This window comes from Pteropus alecto, unplaced genomic scaffold, assembly GCF_000325575.1.
Source record: "Pteropus alecto unplaced genomic scaffold, ASM32557v1 scaffold71, whole genome shotgun sequence".
In the NCBI taxonomy this organism is placed as follows: domain Eukaryota; kingdom Metazoa; phylum Chordata; class Mammalia; order Chiroptera; family Pteropodidae; genus Pteropus; species Pteropus alecto.
In genome coordinates this window covers 7,855,551-7,878,038 of record NW_006433024.1, presented here as the reverse complement: position 1 = coordinate 7,878,038, position 22,488 = coordinate 7,855,551, and positions in this window count along the sequence as shown.

The window sequence follows — 22,488 nt, the reverse complement described above, 5'->3', positions numbered from 1 at the left end:
CCGTAACTGAATTCTGTGGTAGCCAAAGGGATGGACAAGCACTGATGGTGTCTGTTGTGCTAAGCATTTGGACCAACACTTGGCGTTATCAGAGTTTTTATGTCTTGCCAATCTGTTTCTGATAATACGATATCTTACTGTGGTTCTAATTTTCATTTCTCCGATTACAAATGAAGTTAACATCTCTGGATACATTTATTGGCTACTTGTTAGTTGCCAGTTAGCTAGTAATGATCAGGGAGCCCTTGGAAGCCAAGTATTGAAGATAGCAGAGCCTCCTGTGGCCTGGAGTCCAGAGCCACTGAGGTAAGGAAAGCCTTTCCAAGCACAGACTAGAGTTTACATGAGTAAGAAATGAACTGCTTTTGTTATGCTACCTGAGTTCAAGATGTACCAGTTAGAGTAGTAGTTGATCTTCATCGAGGACGCTGATCTTTTTCAAATTACATGAGGTACAAATATCCTGGATTGGAATATGTGGCTTATGTGTATGGCAAAAGTGATCTTATTAATATTGCACCTAAAAAGTTATCTTATCTACTCAGTCATGGATAGAGCTGGAAAACTACAGGCTTTCTTCATAGGGGAAGGGCCTGCCCAGTAAACCTCATGGCCTAGAGTATAGATCAGAATGCATATTTTTCCAGGTAGACAAATGCCAAGAAGATCCTAGAAGGGGCTAAGCCACAGATAGCAGAGTTCCAAAAGTCACTCCTTTTTCTGGGGGAAGAGTAGCTAGCAGGCAGAGTGAAGCCATGAACAGGAGTATAACTGATGGAAATCTGTCTTCTTAGAATATGAGACCTCGAAAGGTGTCCCCATCATGAATCATGGGTCTTGCAGGCCTGCCAGGTACCACCGTGATTGTTAGGATTTCATGCTTGACCAAGAGATAGTGGAAGTTCAACTTCTCGTTTTAAGGAGTCCTTGATTCACTCTTTATTATCCTTTACACTCAAAATGGAGGGAAAATGTTGATGGGCTGCAGTACAGGCTGAGTGTTTGGAACGTAGAAGAAATAGAAGAAGCCTGAAGATGGGATAAGGTCCTGCTGCAGTGAAGATAGTCACCTAAAAATACAACATACCTTTACACTGATGAACATTTAGAAGAATCTGAGCCTATGTCATGATTTTAATTTAGCTGAGTTCTCCAGTGAATAATTCTTTCTGAGGTTATCTAAAGCATTTACGATCAATCCAGAAAGGAAAGTAAAAACTTATTATTTTTCAGAGCAGGACATTATTAAACTTAGGTCATTCTAAATGACAGAATTAGTTCAGTGTATGGGCTTTGAAGACAACATAACTGGGATCAGATTCCAATTTTGTTACTTGCTAGTTTTGTGACCTGGGGAAGGTTGCTTAATTTCTTTCAGCTTCAGTTTCCATAACTGTAAAATGAGAATAACATGGTATGGACATCGTACAATTGTTGTAAGGCTCAAATGAGATTTAAAAAGTGCAATGCACTTAGCGCAATATCTAGACACAGCAGGAACTTAATAAATGGTGACTACTATTACTTTCAGTCACAGGTCAGCTCAAATGAGATAATATATGTGAAAAATACTTCATAAATAGAAATAATTTGGCTCTGTGCTGCTTGGACACCTTTTTCTGCCTCTATAAAAGCACTTTCACTCTTTCACATTTTAGTTGTCAGATTGGCCTTGCCATACCGGCCAGTAGGGCCTCGGCCTCTGATGCAGAGTGTGGTTCACAGTGAGGGAGCAGGTCTAAGCAGGACTCAGCCATGGGCCAGGGCCCACAAGGACCATTAAGGACATCTGGGGGAGATGAGGAGAGAGGAGCAACAGTAGGCACTATAAGTAATGAGACTATATAAGTGATTGCATTAAAAAATAATTTGATATTGTCTTTGGAATGGACCAAAATTTGCCTATAGAGAGTTTTTGAGACATGAATGCAAAGAGCTTGAATCCCTAATTCTAGGCATGAACAGAACCCTAGTACACACTTTTGTCTACTTGTTTTCCTCTAACACCACAAATTCGAACATAGATGTCAGGGCCCGAATTGGGGCCATCATTATAAATATTATTCGTTATTCCAGCCCAACTCAGTGCCAACAAATGGTGAGTCAATATGACATGGTAATTGAATGCATTAATTTAAACATATAAGAAGTAATGTGTTCACTTTGGTTGTATCCCTTATTTCTTAGATTTTTCCAAGAGCAGCCCTGAGTTGCCAGAGCAGAGGCAGCAGAGAAAAGCAAAAGACCACAAGAATCTGCCGTTTCAGTGGTCAAATGACTGAAGGTTAGGTGCATGCCATGGTAAGAAAAAGAACTATTCTAAAGTTGAGTTGGCTCCCATACAAGAGAGTGAGCTGCAGACAGACAGTGGAAGGGACGCAGAGGTAGGGTGGGCACCAGGCGGAAGCTGCATGACCATAGGAGGGCGATGCAGGACAGGATGCCAGTACTGCTCAGCACTGGACAGCATCATCATCTCCAGAATTATTTGTGGATGGGATTTAAAAGGGAACATATTCTTAGATCTTTTTCTCAGGAATTTTGATTTAATACAACTGAATTGGATCCAGGCATCTGTGAGTTTTAATTAACATACAATAAGGGCGCCCGTTAAAGTGCAAAGTTTTGTGAGTTTTGACATGTATGCACACATGTACCCATCATAATCAACGCAGAACATTTACATAATTCTAAAAATTTCCCTTGGATTCTTTGTGGTCAGCTTTCCTCCTCTCAGTTCTAGGCCTCTACTGATCTGCTTTTTGTCACTATAAATGAGTTTTGATTTGATAAATGACATCTGTAGTATGAATTCTTCTGTGTCTGGCTTCTTTCCTTCAGCATGTTTTTGAGGTTCATCTATCTTTCCAGGTGTATTAGAAGTTTGTTCTTTTTATTGCTGTGTAATATTCTGTTTTAGGATATTCTACAATTTTATCTATTCACTCATGAATGGGTATATATGCTGTTTTTACTAAAACTGCTATGAGCATTCATGTGCAAGTCTTTGGGTAGACATTTTCATTTCACATGGCTAAATACCTAGGGGTGGAATTGTTGCATTGTGTGGTAATATGTATTCACCTTTTAAAATTGTCAAATTGTTTTCCAAAGTAATTGTAATAATTCCTGCCAACAATGTGTGGCAATTCTAGTTGCTCCACATTCTTGCCAGTACTTGGCCTTGTCAGTATTTCTAATTTTATTTATTCAATTAAGTGTGTAGTTGAATCTTATTGTGGTTTTAATTTTTATTTTCCTTATGGCTAAAGATATTGAACATCTTTTTGGGCTTATTGCCATTCTTGTATCTTCTTTCCTGATGTGACTGTTCAATCTTTTGCCCCATTTTTTCTTGAGTTGTCTTCTTGTTAAATTTTAGAAGTTCTTTTTCTATTCTGGATATAAGTCCTTTGTCACATGTAAGTATTATCAGTATTCTATTCCTGTCAGTGTCTTGCCTTTAAATTTTCTTATAGTGTCAGTTATAGGCTGAATTAGGTTTTCCCAAAATTTATATGTTTAAGTTAATTGCTAATACCTCAGAATATGACAGTATTTAGAGATATAGTCTTTAAAGATGTGATTAAGTTAAAATTAGGCCATTGGGGTGGGCCCTAATTTAATCTGACTGGTGTCCTTATAAAAAGAGGAAATTTGGAAATGTAAGGGGACACTAGGGGCTCGTGAGCACAGAGGAAAGTCCGTGTGAAGACACAGCGAGGAGGTGGCCATCTGCAAGCCAAGGAAAGAGGTCTCAGAAGATAACAAACCTGCGAGCACCTTGATCTTGGCCTTCTAGCCTCCAGAACTGTGAGAAAACAAGTTTCTGATATTTAAACCTCCCAGTCTGTGGTATTTTGTTATGGTAGTCTTAGCAAACTAATACACTATCTTTCAAAGAGTAAATGTTATTAATTTTGATGAAGTCCCATTTATCACTTCTTCTCTTGATGGCTTGTGTATCTTGTGCCCTATCTGAGAAATCTTTTTTCTACTCTAAAATTACAAAGATTTTTGTCTTGTGTTGTTTTCTGAAAGTTTCATAATTTTAGCTTTTACATTTTAGGTTATCATAATTCATTTCAAGTTAATTTTTGTATTTGGTATGAAGTAAAGTTAGAGTTCCTTTTTAGTTTCAGCACCATATGTTGCAAAAATTGCCCTTCCCCTATTCAATTACTTTGGAAATCAATTGGCCATACATGTGTGGGTCTGTTTCTTGGCTTTCTATTCTGTTCCATTGATCTATACCCAAGTGTCTGTTTTTAAGTAAACTCTATAGGTGATTCTAATGCATAGTCAAATTTTAGAACCCCTGGGATGAATGATCTCTAAGAAACCTAATTCCTGAATTCTATAAGAGGTCTCTTAACAAGTTACTGCCTCTATGAATCAAAACTGGAAAGGCAGAGACTCATCAAATAGATCATCTTCAAGAATCCTAGAGTGCTTATCCTCTTCCTTGCCTCTTGAAGTCATCCAGAACTCAAAGCAGATATGGATTGAAAGAGATTCTCATGGAAAGAAATGTTGCCTAATTGTTGAAAGTCAAATTAGAAGCAGTTCCTCAGAAGCATCTGGTAAATGGCATTAGCATTCATTCATAAGCATCTGTTAAATTGTGTTATTTTGATATTTAGACATAGAAAGATTTTCTTCCATTTAATGTAGGAGGTGGAACAAAAGATGTCCTGAAGATAGAGTCAAATGAACAGAGGAAGTAGAAGTTCTAGCTCAATGCTTACCATAGAGTATACTCATAACAGATGCCGTGTCCCCAGTGCCTCAAATAGTACCCAACACATATTTGATGCTGGCTGGTTGAATGAATGTGCTAAGGAAACAGAGAAAAAGGGTTTAGAAAATTTGTACCAGAATCAGGATAGTGAGGCATCCAGTCAGTAACACATACATGATGGGTAGTGACTTAATAAAGTAGTTAAGAGCAAAATCATTAGTCAGAAAATTCGAAGTTCAAATCCTGACTCTGTTTACTAATAATGACTTTGGAAAAGGTATTTAACTTCTCCAAGAATTAATTTCTTTTTCCAAAAAATTGGGAGAATGAACATAGTTCATTGTTACGTACATTAAATGAGCTAAGAATTATTCATTTATTGTTTCTCTTTCTAGCTGTAAATTCCACTCCTTAAGAATAAAGACTTTGTCTTTTTCATGACTTTATTTTAGAGCATAGAAAAATGCTAGACACTTATCTAGAAATAGTTGATGAATGAACAACAACGTATAAAATACCTAATACTGTGTTTTGCATGTAATAAGCCTCTAGTTAATAGTTGCCTATGGTTTTACTTATTTGTATTCCATCTCAAGAAGGACAGTGTTATAGTTAGCTAATTCCCCATTGATGACAGCAGCTATCTGTTATAAAAACAAGTAATCTAATTAGGACTGATATAGTTAATATAGGTACAATTTATTAATGATCCATCCCTTTATGGATATTTATAGGGTCATAGACTGTAACTGTGTCATATGCAATTTTCATACTGATATCTGAAAGGGTCAATTATTGGTTCAAATGACATTTCTTTCAACAGGATGTTTTTCAATGGCTGGCTCACCATTGATGAATGCACTTCAAATAGAATTAGCACCACATCTTGGTTGTCTCTATTATGACTGTACACGAAAGCAGACATGAAAGTCCCTTTCCTAATGTACAGACAGCTCTGGTTTCTAAGGTCATTAACAAAATTTAGAGCAAACAGCTCATTCCAAAAGGCTAGTTGGAAATAAGGCTGCTTGTGATTAATAGTGGATGGATTCTGTAGACTTGACAAACGCTTGGGTAATCTTGGCTCTGGCTTTGTAATTATTTATTAGCTGTATAAATAATCAGACCAGAGGCTTTGTAAATTCACTTTACTCTTACCTGAGGGCACAAAACAGAGTCAATGTGTGTGTTTTCTTTGACAAGGGAGCACAAACATTTTCCAAGAAGTCAAAATATTGGCATTCAATTTTATTTTTAAAGTTAAAAATTTGAGGATCAACAATCTAAAATGTCAAACTTCTTCATTTCAGCAGTTTATGATATAGCATACAATGCTTTTGAAAGAATGGGCCTGCCCTATCGGTTGAGTGGTGTTGGATAGAGTAGATCCAAAATGCTGGTTGAATAGGTCCAAATGTATGATTTGAGGGCTGACAGAAGAACTCAATGAAAATCTCAGTCTGCTCTCTTCTCTTTCCTTCATCTACTCTTCTCAGTTTGGCTCAAGCAGTAGAAATTCCTACTTTAATGTACACTTTGACCCCAAGCTATTGGAATCTCCTATTAAAGTACAAAATCTTATCTTAATGAAGGAGCCAGTATTTTTTAAATCGACTATTAATTCTTTAATCATTGATAACACTTTTTTTTTTGGGGGGGGGGGCACAGTCTTTGGAACCAGATCTGGGTTCTGGTCCTAATTTTTCTGTTTTTCAAATTTGGCATATTATCAAGAGATCCACATTTCTACTGACAAAAATACTGAAATTGAGCTATTTCTTAAAAAGGAGAGTCTTTACTGAGTGAGCAAAGATTCTTTTTATTACTGATTCTAAAAGCTATTCATGTCTCATACCAGGGAACATTTGAGAGTCATGAAAAAATTTAAACATTAACTTCAGTAGCCTCTTAAAAAACTACCTTCATGAAGTTGTGTTTTTATGTTATTCTCTTGGTTTTAGTAGGATGCTACACACCAAAGCTACCTGTTAGATAGGCTTGGGAAAATAATTATCTTTCATGTCCTTTGCCGTCTCCTATAAGAGGCATCTACATTAAAAAAAAAAAAAAAATTTCGGAATCCAGTACAAGAAACACTTTGTTTCTCCTAAGAAACTAGTGTGCTTGCTTTTTTCCTGATATTAGAAAACTGTAACTTGCTTTTTGTTTGGCTGCCAGGGGTCTTAGAGAAAAAGTTAAAGATGCCCTTTTTTATAAACATATTTTTATTCTTTACTTGGTCATATTGTTTCCTTATTTTTATTGTTTAATAGAACCTAATTATTAGTTTCTATTTTCTAATTATTGTGTTTTTTAATTCTAGTTATAAGCTGCATTAAATTGTGAGATGAAGCAGGTGATAAATATATATATATATATATATACACATTAACAAATATAGTAAATTAATTATATTTCATCCTGTATATTACAATAAAAAAAGAAATCTAACATTTATAAGAGATGGTAGATCTGGCTCAGGCTATCAAACATGGTATCCACAGAAAAGCAGGAAGAAATGAAATATAAAACGAAACACTAGCTTTAGATAGAACTTTCTTCCTAGAGCTAATGAGGAAATATGAGAAGATTGGTATGGAGATAAAGCTGTCAAGTTTTTGATGATGATGACTAGTTGAATTAATTCATGTCTGAGAACTTTAATCTCCTTTAGAATGTAACACACTGGTACATTTAATGAAAGACAAGTCAAAGGAGAATGACAAAATTTGAGATGACAGAGCAAAGTTGTTGTGAGAGATTCATTAAATAAACAACAAAAGAAAAAATAAATGTTTTGCTCCATTAAAATAATTAGCTAGAAACTATTTCATATTATGTGTATGTAATGGGCTAAAGCTACAATGTTTTGCATCTTCCTAGTTTATGACAAAGCAAGCAGTTAAAATGATCCAAAAATAGGGATTTTTTTTGAAAGACAATGAAGCAGGTGATAAATATATATATATATATATACACATTAACAAATATAGTAAATTAATTATATTTCATCCTGTATATTACAATAAAAAAAGAAATCTAACATTTATAAGAGATGGTAGATCTGGCTCAGGCTATCAAACATGGTGTATCAGTTATCTATTGCTGTGTAACAACCACTCTAGCATGTAGTGAACAACAACCAATTTATTATTGCTCATGAGTCTGTGCATTAGCCAAGCAGTTCTCTAGTCAGCTAGGATGTCAGCTAAGGTGTGATGGTCTAGGATTACCTCTCTTTTGTAACTGGCTTTTATCAGAGTGGTTGAGCAAGTGGGTCACAGCTGGGCAACTCGTCTCTGCTTTACTTGATCTCATTTTACTCCAGAATACTAGTTTGGGCTTCTTCACAGGTGGTCTCAGGGCAGCAAAAGAAGTTTAGTGACTTTGAGTAAGCACTTTTCTCACCTCTGCCTATGTCACAATTGCTAATGTCCCTTTGACCCAAGCAAATTACAGAATTGAGGAATAGATTTCACTTCCCTATGGGAGGCATGGCAATGTCATATTACAAAGGGAAATGAATACGGATATGAAAATAATTGGTTGCCAATTTCAATCCACTATACAAAGTAATATTAAATACAGACTAATACATCTTTAATAAAAACAAAGACATGACTCTATGACCTTTTAGCATTTTTTTCCAATTCTGAGATCCTATAATTCTTTGCTCTTTAATGCACAAAGATTCATAGTGAATTTAAATTTCCCACATCCCTAGCTTGGTAGTTCATTCAATCATTCACAAAGCAAAACCATAGCTTCAACTTTCTGAAATCATAACAAATTCCTTTTATCTACAGAATCCTAAGAATTTTATAATCTCTTACTCTGACTATTTAAACTTCTAGTAAATCTCAGTTGCCCAAATGCTAGACCGATCTTGAAATAGAGGGAATGAACAAATGGGAATAATACAGAACAAATAAGAATCAGTCATTAGTGTTTACTGAGCACTTACTGTGCACAAAGTAGTATTCGTAGAGTATTAGGTTTAGGGAAAGGACATTGTTTCAGCTATAGAATTTCAGAGTCAGTTATAGAGCATTTTTCCATGACATTGTCAAGGCAGGATTCCATGTATCTGCTTTATAAATTCATCAACTCCAGTTTTTCTTCTCTGTAGACAGTATGCCCCTGACTTGGGCTCTCAGTTCCAGTTCCTGATTAAGCTATCTCTCTCGGACTTTTGAACTACATGTATTATTGCTATATCCAGACCGTTTCTGGGGTTCTCACTCCTACTGAATGGGATGGGCCTCGGGGCTCCACTGATCAGGTCTTAGGAAATACGAGGAGATGTGGAGGTGAAGAAATATAACCTTTCTCTCTACTGCTGGGTCAGTCTCTCTCCTACAGGGACAACTTCGTATTCTGATCAAACATTTATTGAACACTTACTCTGTACTAGAAACTATGCCAGATGGTTCCACATATCTTCTAATTTAATCCTCAGGAATCTTTGGCCAAGATCAAGTGGGAATTCTAGAGACTAAGCTAGACTCTAGGGACTAAGTCACTCTCAGATTGCCATTCAATGAAAAAAAAAAATTAAAAATATCAGTTGCACCCAACACTTCATGTTTTAAAATGATTAAAAATCAACCTTTTTCTCTTCAAGTACCTTGGATTCCTTCTTTGGGAGTGGTGTGGGATGTCTTTACATATTATTATAGAGTGAAGAGAGAAGAAGTAAGATGATTTATAAATTGCGATGATTGTAGACCAGGCTTCTTTAAACTGAATTCAATGTGCATGAACAAAATCTAAACTTGGCTGTTCATTCAGACACAGAAACTTTGATGGATTAATATTCAAAATTCATGGGTAAGTTCCATACCCTCTTTCAAAGATAATTGCCAAGTCCTTCCCTTAATTACTCTGAACAAAATAAATATGTAGAAGAGAATGCATTTTGAATTTTTATTCACTCTCTTCCCTTCTTCTAATTACACAAAGTATCTTTTATATGAGAAACCCAGCAAAACTTTTCTGCTTGAGAATGAAAGCAGACTTTCTTTCGCAAGTCAGTAGCATAGTTATGTTGTTAGGTAGAGACAAAATAACATTGTATAGCAATGCATTTCTTTACTCCATGCCTGAGCTCTAAGTCTCAAACCGGCTTCAACAATTTAAATAGGGAGCTATGTTCATTTGGATGGACTTCATGAGTCATAGGAAAAGGGTGTGTGATTCTGATGATGGGGATTAATGTGTACCAGAATATAGGAGAGACCTTGTAAGGGTTGACAGGAAGGAGAAAGTTCTCTAGAAAGAAGGCCTCCAATAGCCCACTGAGTAGTTGATGGAGTAAAAAAATCAGGCTTCCATGACCATTCATTGCCGCTCTGGTGGTGGGTGCTCTCAAACACTAGACCACGTTTCTGGGAGTAGTGGGGCCAGGAGAGGGGTGTGTGAAAAAAACATTAGAGAATTTTGATTAGGGCACTGACAACAAGTAAGAAAGAGATATGAAATATTGAGTTTGTGAAGTAGTTTATTGTTTTATGTCCTTACATTATTTTGATTTGAAACTTTTTGTTATCTTGGGTGCAAAACTTTCAGTATGTCTGGCTGCACTATAAATTAAATCTTTGGGTTATTGTGAAGTGCAGAGTACAACTAATCCCTTACTTAGGCACCCATATTTAATGATCTTATTTACCCACTTTGTTTATATACCATCATGAAAGAAACTACCATTTGCCTGGTCAGTCTGATCATACATCATCATTTTCTTTTTGCTTTACTCCATACATAATTACTAGATAAGATACAGCTAGGTGTCAAAACACATGGACCTTAAAATCTTGGTTAATCTACACAACAGAAAATTATGTTTCATTCAAAGTCCAACTGTAGGGAGAATGTGGAAGCAGAAACATACACACACGAAAAGGATATATAAAAAAATTAAAATAGTCTGACACAGAAAACCAAAAGGCAGGAATATAAAGAAATCAATCCTTGGGAAAAGGAAAGGAATATGAAAGGGTTGGGGCAAAACAAAGTTACTGTCTGGCCTAGGCCACAGGTTGGTCTGTGCATAGGTGCATGGTTAGGACCCTCAATACCTGGAGAGAAAAGGGAGAAGAGATCCTGAGGTGATACACGTCACCTTTAACACATTAACAAGCAAATAATGGCAAGTGAAGAAGAAAAACACAGGCTGTCAACTGGGAGGGAAAGCCAAGAACCCACATGTGTACTCTAGCAGGTCATAGATGGGCAGCAAAAGATGGGGCAGGGGCTGAGGGGGAGAGCCAGGGAAGAACGATGTAAGTTTCAAAAGAGAGAGAGTGTGGGGAGAGAGGACTATTGAAGGCCAGTTTGGGGAAAAAGAGGATCATCGTAATAGCTGACAGGCACTGAAGCCTTACTGTGGGCGAGGTTCTGTCATAAGCAACATCTACACTCATTTATTCCTCATAATATCCTGAGGTATGTACAATTATAATGCCCTGTTTATAGTCCAGGAAATGAAGATGTAGTGAGGGTATAATACCCTGCTCAAGGTTATGAAGCTTGTAGGTGGCAGAAGCAGGATGAGCCTGGTTCCAGAGTCTATGCTCTTCCTCACTCTGCTACATGTCACTGTTATAATTGCTCTTGATTGCCATGGTGTTCATTTTCACATGGCCTTACAACTTAGTTGAGCCAGGCACATGTCCTTAAAATAACCTCATAGCACTGGACAGATGCAATGTGGCACCTAATAACCTATCATTCATTTTATAGGCTTTAGAGAAACTGTTCAAGTCAGCATTGGATTTGTCAGTCCACTGTTATCAAAACTGAAAAATGGGAGCCTCTTGGTTATTTTATCATTAATTTACTACATCCTTTACTTAGTTCGGTTTTGAAGTCATTAATTGACTATGACCTTCACCTTTAGAGTTCAGAAATTCACCTACCTCTGGATTGAAGAGTTAGCAATATGTAATAGGAATGCTGAAATAATACCCAAAAGAATTTTTAGAAAGATTTGACAAATTGCTTTGTAATTATTAATTGCTTTTATGATAAGTATCTGTTTTGTTCACTAGGTTTTACCAACACTTGTGAGTGTCTGTGAGGCAGAGCTATCACACCGAGGGACCAATAGAGGGAAGAGTGAGTTCCGAACTGTGAGGCCAGGGCTTAGGGAACCAACATGACAGTTAGGTTGTCCACCTTTCTCCTCCAGAAGGGGTCAACTACCCAAATCTCCATATCGAAAGGGAGGTGGGGTGTTCATGTGACAAGGCTGTGGTCAGCATCTATTAATTTTAATCAAGGAGGTTTAAGTCCTCGATCAGTTTCAATACAAAGAGGCAAGGCAGCCTATTTGAGTTTATGCAGAGGCCAAGCCAGTCAATCCACTGTGTAAAGGGACAAAGTCTGCTCATATAGACAGAGAATAGGGATGGAGGGACATAGGCTGCTAAGAGGTAGTCAGGTGAACGCGCGCGCGCACACACACACACACACACACACACACACTTTAAAATCAGAGCTGGATTTGAATTCTGGTTCTATTATTTATTAGCAAACTATTTACCTACTTTGATCCTCAATTTCCATATCTCTAAAACAGGCATAATAAGGACTGTGTTGAAAATATGTCATGAATATTTTTAATGAGATGTGTAAAGCAATCAGTTCTGATACACAAAAAATGCTCAGTAGGTCAGTTATTATTATTACTATTCTGGTGACAATAATGATAATAATGTTGATAATTGTGATTCAGAAATGTGTATCATTCTTAGTGAGAAGCATGGTACAAGCCAGTAATAGAAGTGGGACAGCAGTGCAGCAGGGTGTGCATAAACGCTCCTGTTCCACTTGGGCATTGTGGAGGGGTTTGGGAAGGAGGTCAGCCTGGAAGATAGCCCAATATTCAAATTCTAGCCCCTGTACATCTAGCTCAGGGCAACAGACCAAATTTTGCCTTTCATTTCTCCCTATCATGCATAGTAGAGGCTCTCCTATGATAATATCAGGTCTGATTCTCATCAGTTCAGAAACAGACAGGCATGGCCTGCATGTGGCAGGGCTTTGGCACCCACAGTCAGCCAGAGCACAGCCAGGAGCAGGTAGGGACCGAAAGATCTGCCCATCCCTTCTCCTGCTCTAAGTCAGGCTCTCCGCTAAAGAAGATACTGTTCTTCAACAGTAATGAAGAACAGTATCTCAAGTAACATCTCTAACATCTGTTGTCTTTTAAATAACTCAAAGGACTTGCTGTAGGTTTTATGCTGGTCTGAGATCATAGCCAGCAGCAGTCTAGTATCTCTTATCTCTTTCTTAGTTCACAAACAAAAAGTTCTTCTTAAGGATGCATGACATTGGTTAACATTTATCAAAAAAAGACAGATTATTACCAGAGGGGTATAGTGAGAAAAAAAGAGAGAGATTATTTGGATAATTATTTGGATAATTAATAATAATAGTAATAACAACAATAATAGTAGCAATAATGAATAAAATAGTAATAGCAACAATAGTAATAGCAATAATAGCAATAGCAATAACAGTACTGTTACTAATAAGTAATAGTGATAATAATAGTAATGACAAGATATTATAGTATAATAACTGTAAAAGCAATAATAATAGTAGCAGTAATAGCAATAATACTTTTTCAATTTTAGGAAACCATTGATTGTGAGATTCACTGTCAGTTGAAGAACTGCTTATTCTAGAGATGGCTGGTACTGAAGGAATATATTCCAATTTAAGAAGCAGTGAAAGGAAAAACGTTTTAGTAAATATAGTGACTGATATTTTTTAAGCACTTAGTAGGTTCTAGGCACTGTGCTAAGTGCTTTACATGACTTATTTAATTATCACAACTCTGAGTAGCAATTACGAAATAATAATAATTTCACAGATGAAGAAGCAGAGGCTTGAAGTGTGTAATGTTGTAACAGACAAAGCCTGAAATCTGAATAGTTTCTTCTAGTAGAATTTTACTTATCATTCATATAGAGTTCAATGTCAGGGAAAGAAGGTGGTGGTGATGGTGGTAGTGGGGGACCACATAGTCATTCAGAGATCTAGGCTGACAGAGGCTTCACCATCTCTAACACATGGATGCCCTGTGGCTCTAGGCATCAGTATTCTGTCAGAAATGGGAGAAGAGAGAGCATAGAGGGTGATTTTATGGGCCACGACATCTATCACTCCAACTCACATTCTCTTGGCTAGAACTTGTTCACGTGGCCCTTTCTGGAATTTTAATGAAGGCTTGAAAAGGCAATTGCTGGCCATGCAGCTGCTTCCCATCAGCAGCCCTACTGTATAGAAGAAAAGGATAAATTTGATGTTCAGCAGCCATCTCTGCCCCATAATGGCTGAGTAGATTGTAGAAAGTCACACGATTAGCAAGTGACAGGGCCAGGATCTAAACACATGTCTGTTTGATATCAGAATCTACATTTTGTACTAGGGTGAGAATAGTTGATGTATAGAGAGAAACGTGTTTTGTTTTTTTTTTTAAGTAGCTTTTATTCTATGCCACAACCTAAGAAACTACACACTATGCCCTGCTGTCTCTTTCTTAAGATGAAATTGACTAGATGATACATTGTTTTTTGCAGTGATTCACTCAAGATTGCTTTAGTTCAGCAAATTACATCACATCATGAAATAGAGTGACGTCTTTGAAGCCAGAGCTCAATACTTCTGGAAGCAAAACGTAAGAAATGTAAAATGAGCCTCATTTTCTGAAAGAAGCTGAGGAAACAATTTAAAAACCAACACTTAGTCTACGGCCATGCCAACCCTGAACAAGTCCGATCCCATCTAATCTCAGAAGCTAAGCAGGGTTGGGCCTGGTTAGTACTTAGATGAGAGACCACCCAGGTGCTATAAGTTTAAAAAAAAAAAAAAAAGATCGTAAGCTGACGAGGTCCTTGCAATCTGTGAGGTCAACTAAGGGTTGGCTCACCTAAAAAACAAACAAACAAACAAAAAAAACACCACCACTACAAAGTTAAATGAAATTTCTATAAGGCATATTCTGTTTAGTCATTGCTACCCTAGTTACTTGTGGTTCAGTGCGTACTGTGCAGATCATTCTTCAAACTGATTCGCATGACTGATCTGATGACTTTCACACATAACTTTGGCAAATGTGATATTTTAAGCAATGATATTGGTAGAATAGACTGAGCGTATACTCTGTTGTAGAATATTGCCTAATTGCTTCTCATGTATTATGTTAATCCTTTATGAACTTTGGTAAACTCTAGATCTCAATTAAAAACAAAACTTCATGAGATAGATATTGTTGTTGTTATTATTATTATTTCCATTTTACAGATGAAGAAACTGAGGCCCAATACTGTTAAATAACTTTCCCAGGGTCATAAATGAAGACATGGAGCAGGATATGAACCCACGTGCTATGACTCCAGAGTCTACACTTTTAGTTACTGCTCTTCACGCAAGGCCCCTCCTGTCACTGGTGGATCATACACAATAAGCAAGTGAAAAGATTGGAGAACTGGAGACCTTACATGAATGGAGATTCTACTAGGTTATGGGCACTTTATATGTGTAAACAGGTGCCAGGTGTTCTCAATAGTCTTACAGTCTAACTCTGTTTCACCCCTATTTCCAGCGATTTTTAAAATTTAGCCCTTCACAAGCTTCCATAAGAAATCAAATCAGGCCACAGATTTATTTGGTCAGAGAAGGAAATTATATTATACATTTGGGAGCTCCTTGATCCACCCAGCCAGCACACCTCCTACCCATTCTCTCCAACTCAGCAGCACTGAGCCTGTCTTCTGCTTGAACTGTGGGTATCACAAGTTTATCAGAAGGCATCTTCTCAACATAGACATCTTCTACCCACACTGCAATTCTATCTTTTACTAGCTGCTAAAAAGATAAAATTGTCTCCAAATTATAACATATATATTGTGTCATTCAATTCTTACAACTTCTTAAGGGTAAGAATTATTCTCTCCAGTCTATGAATAAGGGAACTGAAACTCAGTGAGGCTAAAGAACCTACTTCAGATCACACAGTAAGTGGCCAAGTGGCAGCTTTAATTCCCATCTCTCCAGTTTCAAATCCAGGGCTCTTTTCCTTACACCATATCTTAAATATTTGGATCTAAACTATGGCTTGATCTGAGAGCAGCATAAAGAACCTGGGGGCCAGTACTGGTTGAGACTTGACTAGATTTTCTAGCAGTCAGCCCAAGAGGTACAGCGATGGCAGAATCAAGGCAACCGAGAGAGTGGACACAAATGCCTCAAATAAGAAAGGCTAGGAGTCAGAATAGGGTCAGTACCAGAGAGCTGCAGTAAAGGCCGAGTAGAATCTTAGGGCAGAAGTTGTACACAGATATCAGATGAGGTCAGCCATAAGGGGCCAGGCTGAGGAGCAGAGGTGACTAGACTTGGCATGTTGGGTTCTGCATCCCCCAGTGGTGAGGTAGATGCCGGTTTTCTCAGAGGTCAGGTGTGAAACTGCCAAACATAGTGAGGTCAATGAAACTTTCCTATCCACATGATCTCTGCATAGCATCCTCTAGCCCCAGAGAGCAGATGTGGCTCTGTTCTTTACCATTTGGAAATTTTCCTCAAGTTCACAGATTTTTTTTTCTTACCCTCTTTTTCCCCCTTAAAATAATTCTTGCCTTATAATATCTCATAATGCTAGACTCTTATAATCATACCATACTCATATTATGTATGCATATACTGTTTCTAATTCCTCTCTATTCTCTCTTAAAACCCCTTCAGTCACAGTTTCATCTTTGCCATTCCACGCCATTCTTGTCAAGGTCAACCACAACCTCTCATTGACAAATCTCTCTGTGGCAGAAATTGAAATCTCCAAGGCATACATATACATTTTGGATTCGGAAGCATATTTCTAACACAATGTTACTTATGGCAGAATTCACCATGCATCAGATAAACCCTGAGAAGAAGCTAAGCTCATACCCTACCTGACACCTTCCCACTGTGGCATCTACCTGCTGTGGCTCCACCTCCATCTTTTTCCTCAGATATTTGAGTTGGAATAGTAACATTTAGATGACACTGAGTTTGGCGTGTGCCATCCCTTTGGGTGAAGGCAGACATGTGCCTGGGTGTCTACTTTGAGGCTGTGAAGGGCTGGCCCTAGGGAAATCGTGAAGCAGTGGCTACTTGACTTGAGTGTGTATCCACTCTATGTCAGTCTTGATCTGCAGCACTCCAGCCATGTTCTTCATACTGAGAAGCAAGTGATTTATAAGCAACCCTGTCCTTTCCAGCAGTATAATCAACACAGCTGGGTATTCTCTCTCCTTTACTTTTTCTTCATTTCTTCTATAAAAATGTATTAATTATTTGCCTTTTGCCAGGCACCATGCTAGACAGAAATGACCCCTGCCCTCGTGGAGCATAGAGTTTTATGGAGATCTAGGAAAATAAGTGGTCGATCAATATATCATGCGGTTAAGGATCATAAGAGATCTAAGAACAAAATGCTGTGAGAGCATAGAAAGGACCACCTGACCCAGTTTTGTAGGAAGAGAGAAGCTTGATGGATAAATAGAAGTTGACCAGCTAAGGGTAAGAGAAAAAGGAAGAAAAAGGAGCCAAGGTCTAGCACATATAATGGTGTAGAAGAACGAGAATGCCAGATGTGTCCCAAACAGTGTCAGTGGTTTGGTATGGCTGAATCTTACAGTGTTGGGTGAGGGAGAGCAGACAGAGAAGATGCTAAAGAAATAGACAGGGGAAATCTAAAGGAGCTAGTAAGCATTATGAAAGCATCTAGACTTTACCCTGAGAGCAAAGGTAGTCACTGATGAATCTTTGGCAGAGCAAGGATAGGGTCAGGTTTTATTTATGGAAAATTATCTTACCATATTGTATAAAGTAGATTTATGGGAGTCTTGTGCAAAACTAAAGGAGAGAAGGAGAGATGGGCTGCTGTTGGACTCATAATGGCAAGATATGAGGCATGAGCTAAAGAGTAGAGAACAGAGAATAGACTTGAGAAATGCATAGGAGGATACCTTAACCCTCCATACCCTTTCTGCTGATCAGTGGAATCTGGAAATTAATTTTTATCTGCTCTCATTCAAAGGTTTAAAGGGCAAACACTTTAAGGACATCATCAAAAGACTGCCCACTGACCAAATTGGCCTGTGGTTGGGGCTTGTAGAGGGGTCAGGTGTAAACAAAAGAAGATCGAGTCAATCCTGAGGGCCTGAGCCTGGAGGGATGCTTGAGGCTGCTGGAGAATAAAACTGCATTTGACAGGCAGTGCTAGGTGGAAGATGAGTTGTCAGAAACATAGAGCTTCACAAGTAGGAATTAGGAGCCAACGGGGTGAAGTGGGAACTTTAAGGTACTGAACAAGAGAGAAAGAGCATAGAGAGCTTTTGTAAAGAAAAAGGAAACATAAGGTGTGCTGTGGAATGAATTTCAGAGATACCTAAGCAAAGCTGTTGCAGGCTCTTGTTCTGTTCCCCTCTATCGATGTCCCTTGATCTTCCATTTGCCTCAGGACATTGGAACCCCGGGTCAATCCTGCCCGTCCCTTGAGCCATCTGAGAGGTGCCCTGCCCTCTGCTTCAGACCAATAAAGAGTGGCTATTTTCTTGTTTTCCTCCTGCCAGTGTGCCGCCCAGCCCCCATGCCTGCCCTGCCTTGCCTTGCTTTGTGGTAGAGTTTTCTGAATTACCCAGCCAGGTCTGGTATTATACTGTTTATTAAGCCCAAGCATTGCCATTGCTTAGCTCTCCCTCACCTTTGTGAAAACCCACTTGTTTTCTGTGTTTATTTAGAGCTGTACTGGCTTTGCCATGCCACTCTTTGGATGTGATCATAAGTTGCTGTTTCATCAGTATCCTGACCCAAATTTCTGCTCACTCCTCCACCCCTCAGTCATCCTTAGCTCACTACTTGCTTTGTGTGATATATAATTGTGCCCGGAAGCCAATACTGTCACTCTCTTTTCTATGCTCTGGAACGCTCTGGAACTTGCTTTTGGTTTTCTCCAGGTCAGAAAACATAAAAACGTTGGCCGGCTGGAAAAGTAAGAGAAGTTTAACTCTTTTATTGCTTTCCTTTTATTACCTTGGACAGAAGTCTAAATAATTGAATTTACTTCTTAAGATGCATTGAATCTTCTAAGAGAGAATGAAGATAGGACTGACGATTAAGAGCTTGGTCATTCCAAAATAATCATTACACAAGAAAAATGAGGAAATATGAAATTCACATTAAAAATGTGTGCTTCTCCTAAATGCTAAGAAAAACAATATATAGCCTGTACCTCAAGGGATCATGACCTAATACCATATCAGTTCTGTTTCTCTCAGTCTAATAATACATTTCCCTCATCTCTCTGCAAAGACCCTGGGATGTTAATGAGTTATAAGACTGGCATTGGGCCCCATCACTGTGGCTCCTTAGCCCAGATTCAGCCCACTCTGGACTTCAGAGAGAGAGAGACAATGGGCCATGTTCCTCTTTCATTAGCTGTCTTATGTTTCTGGAAAGGAATAAGGTGAATTAACTCAAGACTGTCAAAATCTTTGCTTTGCTTTTGTCATTATTACCTCTTGTCTCTACCTCCCAGATCTCCATACATTGCTTGTCCAACCAGTGGTTGAAATTTCCCTGTGGATATGGTTCTAGGCCAAGGACAAGAGCTATTTTGTTGCTCTAAGGAAGGAACCAGGGCACCTTCTGAAGATGAGGATATGGAACATGAAAATCCAGAGTAGAGTCAGATTGGCCACGTCGAAAGGAAACTATTCTTTAAGACTCCCAAGATAATACATTTAGGATATATCTGTATCTGTGTTCATTTCAACATCTTTTCTGATGTTCATTCAGTCGCTTATTTTTCTCTGGATAAATTGTCAATTTACGTAAGTTATGAGAAAACCAAATTCATTTCTCTGAGGTATTTTTAACTTTTATTGAAAAAACATGGCTGTCTTTTTATTTTTTTAATGTTTGATATAGCTTAATGTTATGAACATGACAGGAAAGAGACTTAAATATTATACTTAAGAGATTTATTTTGGTAGAATTTGATGCATCATACTGTATTGAGAATCATAACTGTATACTTTAGCAGCAATGTAAAAAATTCTAAAAATGAATTCTCTGATACAAAAAAGTAAATTACGGTAAAACTGCTCTTCTGAGAGATAACATTTTTTCTTCCCTAAATAAAAAATATATAAATAATCTCCAATTTGTAAAAAAGTAAAACAAATATTTGTTTTAAAATGGGACCACTCAAAAATAACTTTGAGTAATTGCAATATTTGTGAGTATAATGACATTTCAGCCTTCCACTGGTATTTTAACTCCTTTTGCCCCTCACATTTCAAAATGTTAAGATCCAAGGAACTAGGAAAGTGGGATAAATTCAAGTGTATAGTCTTTCCTTTTATTCCTAGCTATTTCTTGATAGACTTCGGAGTGGTTGAAGAGGAAAAGGAACTCACTTTTTGTTGATAGAATTTCTCTGCATCAGGCCCAATGTGTGCCATTCCCAGACGTTATCTCATTTTAACTTCCCAAATTATTTACCTGGTCTTATTCTTATTTTTCATGTGAAGAAACTGAGATCCAAGATCACTTAGATAGTTGATGAGAAGCTAGGATTTGAAACCAAGACCCTGTGATTTCAAAATGGATTCTCAATACTGCACTAGTTTGCTCCCATCTTCTACCTCAAGTTATAATTCACTGAAAGGTAATTTACTATTCAGGGAGAATCCCAATTAAATGAGCTCCAAGCTTTAAACACCCGTCATAAAAATGAAGTTTAAATATAAAATGATAGACGGGAATTTCTCTTTGTTTATTAATTTTTTTCATGGAGAAAGTATTTAATATCACTGGTATTTTAAAGTACATTAACAGAATAAGGATATGATATAAAAAATAATGGTTCATTACTTTATAGTGATGCTTGAGTGAGTAAATCGACTTAGATTACTTCTATTTTCTTATTTTAGAATGGTTATGCCTTTATGCTCAAAAAATCTCTATAATAGAAAAATTATACAAATAAACCATCATCCAGAGATAATGCTAACATTTTCTTCTGGATTTGTGTGAATATATGTAATTTGTTTATAGAAATAGGATATTTTATCTACTATTTAAAGTATGATATTTTCCCACTTAAGAATCTCTCCAACATTCTTTCTATGCCATAAATAAACACTTGTATGCATTTTAGAGATTAATTAGCATTCCATCATAGGAATGTTACATAACTTATTCAGCCTGTTGGACATTTATGTTGTTCTAATGCCTTTTATTTACAAACTGTGCTGTTATAAGCATCCACGTATCTTCACATACATCCCTGATTATTCCATTAAGATAGATTACCAAGTGTAGTTGTTTTAGATACAAGATGGAATTTTCTCATTTTTTAGTATAATAGGAGAAATATATTTTGGAGGAAATTGATACTCAGGATTCAAGTTGGTATATATACTGACAAGACACTGTTCAGCTCAAGATGGAAATATCAGAGCTTTTAGAGTAACAATTTATTTGAGGCACTTATAAAATGTCCCAATTCTGAATTTTGAATCACTGACGTGCTGATTTATAAATGAGGACATTCTTATTCATTTATATCTCTGTCATTCCTTAATATACGAAGTCTTTGAGAGCCAAGACCATGTTCTTTTCAAATTTGTATCTTATCACCTCATACCATGCTTTGCTCAGAGCATCTGTTCAATAATTGTTCATGAAAGAATAAGAATTAGGTCTTGAGTGACTAAAGAATTTCTAAAGGTTATACAGCCAGTTCAAGGTAGAGCTCAGACTTGAACTCATAACTCTTGACTTCTAACTCTGTAGTTCTTTCCAGTTTTACCAGTGCAAGATTTTAGGTGCTACTATGTTATGAGGGAGTGCTAGCCCTGGGAAGAAAAGACAGGGGAAGGGGAAAGGAGGCAAGAAAGAAAAGAGTGCAATCGCCAGGGTATGCTTCCAAGGATACCACCTTTTGGTATCCAGGGCAACTGACCGCTTGACATCACGGGGTCATTTCCTGGGAAAGCTTATAAACAACAGCACTTCAGGATAGTCCGTTGATAGGAGGGAGGGAGACAGATATATCTGCCAGTTGCTATCTCCAGGTTGTACATATGTGGGTACTGAACAGGCTCCTCTGGAGTGGGAGGTGGGGGACGAGACACATTGTCGAGCTGTGCCCACTGAAACTAGTTGCTATGGGAGCTAGTGTAAAACAAGTGGCAAGGGCTCCAGAGACTTAGGAAGCTGAGAGGATCTGATTACAGCCTACAAGGTGTCTGATACAACCAACTTAAACACGAATTCACTTAGTCGATAAATATAAAATGTCTGCTTGTATGTGGTTCTGAATCAGTGGTGAGTATACACCTGGAAACCAGAAGCAGTTCCCGTCCTCCAGGAGCTTACAAACTTTAACTAAAACATGGTTCTTGGGCTGATCAACTAAGTCCCTTTTTCTTCTCAGATCTGTCCCTATCCCTTTCCCTGTTCTACTCTGCTTTTTAGAGAACTGGATTTTCCTAGGATGGTAGGTTTAGCCAATGAAGACACTAGGGAAAGGTTGGAGAGTGGAAGGAAGAGGGAGCTTCTCATTTTTGCCACCACTGCTTCTCGTAGCATCTCTTGGAGTAACTCAGTGTCCTCTGGCGTTCCAGCTCAAAGCAGCCCTTGCTGTGGTTCTGGCTCCACAGTTGGGTCTGCCTCCAGCAATCTACTTA